Below are 6,215 nucleotides of genomic sequence, written 5' to 3'. Positions count from 1 at the left end.
TTTGTTGACTTTAGACACTGTCCCTTCCTATAATGACAAAGAATTATTTTAGTTCTCTTATACTCTCTCTCCTTCCAATTCCTTCAGTCTTCCTAAAATGATTATTTTGTATTTTTATTACATTCATATTTATAATTTTGATAAATATGAATGTTTCCTGCTGAGTCAAGTAGCAGACTGTGATTATATTTATTTCTTGTACAAATTTTTGTTTTTCCTGATATTAATAATTACACTGTTTGTTTTGCTTAGCTTTCTTTGAATCTCACATTATCCCATAGCTTTGTAAAAGACTTCCAATATTGTTTCATCTCCACATCTCATAGTACCTAGAACTCGAGGCTTTCTAGGATTCTGTGCAGGCAATTTTACTTGCTTCTCATTGATTTCTTCCTCTGTAGAAATTCGTGACTTCCCTGTTCTGCTGGGTTATGTAGCATTCTTCCACCAACATTCTCTCTTTATTGCTTGATTATTTTTTGCATCTCAGGTTTTATTTATTGTATTTCTAACATAATCAAAGATGGGACTTGTGTTCCTGTTTCTTTCTGGAATAGAGTTGAGGATGTCCAGAATATCCCTACTTCATCTTAAAATTGGAATTCACTGATGAGCTTTAAGTAGAGGATTCTCATATTTGCTCAGAAGCAGCATCTTTCTGGCAGTGTGGAGAGAGTGAGTCCCAGGGGTAATTGGGTCAGGTTCTGGACTGTAATAGGTCAGATGATAACAGATTGGAGTAGGCTGGCAATAGTGAGGTTGGAGAGAATTATCTTGACTGAGAAATAATTAGGAGAAGAATCAACAATTTTTAGCAAGCAATTGAATGTGAGGGTGAGGAAGAGGTCAGAGAGAGGATGATGCCCTGGTTTTTAGCATGGGATATGGGCAGATGGTAATGCCATTTACGACTGCAGAGGGTGCCAGGGGGGATCAGGTTTGGGAATGGGGAGCCTTATGAGTACAGTTTTGGACTATTGAGTTTGAGGTATCTTTGATACATTTAAGTAGAGACATTTAATAAACAATATTAAATGATATTTGAACCCATGGCAATGGAAGAAGTTGATTAAAACAAACATGTAGAAGAGAAAAGAGGAATTGTATAGAATCCTGATGTGTCGACATTTGATGGCTGAGCAGGAAAAAAGAGGACCCTATTAAGATGTCTGAAAAGTCATTAAAGAGGAAGAGAATATGGTGTCAAAGAAGACTAATAAAGAGGGCTTACCCAGTAGTTAAGTACAGTAGACTAAAAGTATCCTTTGAATTTAGTGACATAAAGGCCATCGTAACCTGGAAAGAACAATTTCTGTGGAATGGTAGGAGTGGAATCTGGGTAATAGTGGGTCGAGGAGTAAGAGGGAGATGAGAAAATGGAAACTGGATATAGAATATTCTTTCAGATAGTTTGGTTGTTAAGGGGAGGAGAGATAGCTCAGTAGCTAGAAAGACATGTGATAGCCTTCTTGCTATATCCTCTGGAGGGGAGGAATGCCATATTCTCACAGGCAGAAGGTGGAAGGGCAAGAGAGAGAGAACATACTTTCAGGAGCCCTTTTCATAATGATATCAATTCATTCATGAGGGCAGAACCCCATTAGGCCCCATGTCCCAACACTGTTGCATTAGGGATTAAGTTCCTAACACATGAATTTCTGTGTTAGGAACTTAACACATCAAAACCATAGCAGTCAGTACTTGAAATATAAAGTCTTGAATGCTTGCAGTCAATGGGTTGAATATTGAACCCTATGCTTTCTAGCAGCTAACAGCAACAATAAAAAAGGATAATTTATTCTATTTCTTGTGTTCCATTTAAGACAAACTGTTCGCCATATATGTGCCTAGGAACTGAATAAGTCAACTCATCTTATTGTCTCATTAACTGTAAGGCAATTAAGTCCGGGAATGACTGCCAAAATGATGACTTTGGGCTTTAGGACAATTGAACAGTAAGCCTTATGGAGCAGTAACTAAAAATAAGGACCAATTTTCTGTGTAGGCCAATTCTAAGTTATGCCAATAAAAGCCATGCCACTTGCGTATCAAAAACTAGTTCTATTAATTCGCTTAAGTAATTGCTCCCTTACCCTGCCTTCATTTTAACCTTCTCATTTTATGTTAATGTTGAGACATTATCCATCATGACTTTTATTCTCCCCAATCCATCACTAAACCGTTCTTAACTGATGCTCACTCTGAACACAGCATTTTATGGGCATCAATAACCTGGGGATAGTTTAAGTTTATTCAGTTAAGCCAATAGTTGATTCATTTTCATAGAATTAAAAATTAAAGAAAGATCAATAAAAGTCACAAAAATCTCATGGTACTCTCCACATATTTATTCATGAGGTAATATAGTATATAACCAGAGTCACATCTAAAGGTGTATGATTTCCATGTATTATGTGTCTCTGCAAAGGGCTGGTTTCAGTTTTTTGGAAAGGAAACTGGCATACACTTTATTAGAAGGGTTATCTGGTAAATTAACAGGTTAATAATTGGGGAGTCATGTACGGCTGTCATTTCAATAGACAAGGTAGAGTAATTTCGGGAATCACTCCCATGTGCCAAGGCAGGGTACAAGGAAAAGTTGCAGGACTCAGGGGACTCAGAATCTAGTGGGGAAGGGAGAAGAGGCAGCAGACAGCCATGACATACCGTGATGGGTTGATGGTATTGAAGGGAGATAATCAAGCACCTCAGTTGGCCTGGGAGGGGGCAGGTCAGGGGAAACTTTAAGAATTTAGGAAATCTTTAGGCCTGAAGGAAAAATCTCACATCATGGGATTCTGGAAATTATTTACATTGGGCTTTATTTATTCCTCTAGAACCCCCGTTCTGAAGGCAACCATGAGGCTGTCTAAAGTTTCCATCTTAGATTTTAGGCATGTCTGTAGTTAAACCATTTCAGAAATATGAGAATTGAACTTACTTAAACATTGGAAAAAGATAATGTGGTAGAATACACATAACATGTAATTTAGCATTTGTGACATTTAGGACTTTATACTGTTGTGCAATCCTCATGACTATCTAGTTCCAGAACATTTTCATCACCCCCAAATGACACCCTGTACTCTTAATGAGAAAGTATTTCTTTCAAGGTTACTACGTATCTTGGTAATTTATTCGCCCTACAACTTCAAAAGATTGTTCTGAGGATTAATAACCTTTGTGAAACTGTTAAAGGCCTTCTGGAAACAGCCTTTACATAAATTAAAGGTATTACGTACTCAGATATTCATTCCAGTGTAGCTTGCAAGGAGTTTGGTAGTTCAATAAATAAATATCCTACTCCTCCCTGCCCCCACATCTTGACAACCACTAATCTACTTTATGTTTCTATGGATTTATCAATTACGAATATTTCACATAAAAGAATTATGCAATTTTTGTGTCTGGCTTCTTTCACTTGGCATAATATTTTCAAGTTTCATCCATATTTTATTAGTACTTCATCCCTTTTTATGGATGAATAATATTTCATTGTATGGATATACCACATTTTGATTATTTATTCATCGGGTGATGGAGATTTGGATTGTTTCCACTTTTTGACATTGTGAATAGTGCTGCAGGTGTTCAAATACAAGCTTTTATTGGAATACCTGTTTTCATTTATTTGGGGTATACAACCAGGAGTGGAATTGCTGGGTTACATGGTAATTTTATATTTAGCTTATTACGGAACTGCCAAACTGTTTTCTACAGCAGCTGCACCATTTTACTGAAATTACTTTTTTTTTTTTTTTTTTTGAGACAGAGTCTCACTCTGTTGCCCAGGCTAGAGTGAGTGCCGTGGCGTCAGCCTAGCTCACAGCAACCTCAAACTCCTGAGCTCAAAGGATCCTCCTGCCTCAGCCTCCCGAGTAGCTGGGACTACAGGCATGTACCACCATGCCTGGCTAATTTTTTCTATATATATTTTTAGCTGTCCATATAATTTCTTTCTATTTTTAGTAGAGATGGGGTCTTGCTCTTGCTCAGGCTGGTCTTGAACTCCTGAGCTCAAACGATCCGCCCACCTCGGCCTCCCAGAGTGCTAGGATTACAGGCATGAGCCACCACGCCCGGCCTGAAATTACTTTTAATGAAAAAGTGTTTCTTTCAAGGTTACTATGTACCTTGGTAATTTATTCTCCCTACAACTTCAAAAGATTGTTCTGAGGATTAATAACCTTTGTGAAACTGTTAAAGGCATTCTGAAAGCAGCCTTTATATAAATTAAAGGTATTATGTACTCAGACATTCATTCCAGTGTAGTTTGCAAGGAGTTTGATAGTTCAATAAATTTACATGAAATTCGATCTGGGTAGGTGTGGGCTTTTACAATCTTACAAGACCCGAAGCTGAAAAGAGACAAATTGAGTTGAATTAGTTTGTCTCTATTTGACCTGTTTTTCCTAATGAGATATTGGAGGCATAAAAAAAGTGCTATCCTTTTAGAGTGTGGGCACACTCATTCGGCTTGTTAGATTCATTAATTAATTTATCTCTATTCAGAACATTCTAATGAACTGAAACCCAAGATTGCTGTTAATTTAAAGCAGAAGCAACTGTGTGGCTGAAGAGATGATGTTTGCAGTGTTTTAACCGGCTTTGATAATGGTTTCTGAGAGATAACGAAGTGAAAAACAAATCTGAACTATTTTTGTGGCTCTAGACTGTGTTTCCAAAAATTTGTTAAGGGCGATAGACAGCTCCTATTACATGTCTGGTGCCTGTGGTGCCTTAGGGGAACTCTTCATCCTGGCGAAGTGTTTACACAGCACCTCTCCCTGTAGCACCTGGGTTCTGGGTGCAGGGCTTTCTGAGAAAAGTCCATTTCCTGTGCTTGCATCAATCCATGGCTTGTGTAATGACTCAAGGAGCCAGCAGAAGCTACACAATAGGCACCGAAGCCACAAGAGGATAATATCGAGGGCTCTATGTTTTTCTCTAATTTATCATTTCAAAGTTGCCTGAGGTTAATTATCATCTCTCCATAACCTACTCAAGCCTACACTGGCTAAGGTGGCACCCTCACATACCTTGACCCAGTAAACACTTGTGAACGAGTATTTTAGTACCTACTGTGTGTTAGGAATTTTACCTTTATTTTGTTAGATACTCACAAAAACCATGTGAAGTAGGTTGTACTTTTTTTTTTTTTTTTTACTAATTTTGGAAATGATGCAGCTGGGTCTCTGAAGGACAAGTAATTAGGAAAGCTGAAATGCAAATGGAAGAATAGCTGATTCTAAAACCTGAGATCTTGCTAATGTACCAGTTACCTTCTCAAATAAAATAACAGGGAAATGTAAAACTAACAACAAGTATTAAACATTAAAAAATATGCTCCTTCAAGCCAAGATAAAAGGTACATCAGACTATTTAAAAAAAATGTATTGCATTTATCTGCCCATCACCTAGATGTGAGCTGAGGTCGTTCTGTTCTTCCAGAGCCAAATGAATTTGACTGTAATTCCCAATCTCCTGTATCATAGGAATTGCACATCTTCCCAGGATTTTGAGGGGATTGCCTTTCTTCTGTTCACTCTGGCTCCAAGCTCCAGCATCTTCTAGATTAGTTTAGTTTATGGAGCATTCTCTTTTCTTTCCCCTGGGGGTGGAATAAAATAAAAACTGGCTCAAGTCAATTTGGGCTTAAACACATTTTATCCTTCCTTTATGTGAACCCTGGGCAGAAAAATCCCTCAATGATTCTTGCCACAAACTAGCTTTTTACTACTATGAAATCTTGCTAGAGGTTCTTTCCTAAGAATGTTTTCAATTATTAATAAGGTAAAGCAAATTAAGGGTGCAGCTGACAGCTTGATTTGAAGAGAGTGGGTGCAAGGATGGAAGAGGCTTGAGAGGTTTGCTCTGTTAACACCTTTGTGTGACAGCTGAGAACTCAGTGGATCAGAGTGGGCTCTGGCTCGTTCAAGTTCAATGGCTGGCTGGTGTGTAGGACTTTTATTCTTGTACTCCACCTCACAACCCGTAGATATCTCTCTACTCCCTTTTTGGCTGTGTCTACCTTTCTCAAGCCTCTCTTCTAGGTGAAAACTGGAGTTTCTGGCATTTCCAAATTTATCCATCCCTCAGAGACAGAAGCAGGGAATGAGACCACAGGCCTTGAAAAATGTTTTGCCTTAAAGGAAATCTGGAAAGTCTATAATACCTTTGGGCCACGTTATAGAATGTTTCCCTCTTTCTTCTCC

Source organism: Eulemur rufifrons, chromosome 3, assembly GCF_041146395.1.
Source record: "Eulemur rufifrons isolate Redbay chromosome 3, OSU_ERuf_1, whole genome shotgun sequence".
Classification (NCBI taxonomy): Eukaryota; Metazoa; Chordata; class Mammalia; order Primates; family Lemuridae; genus Eulemur; species Eulemur rufifrons.
The sequence above is the reverse complement of the archived record's forward strand: the minus strand, read 5'-3'. Positions refer to the sequence as shown.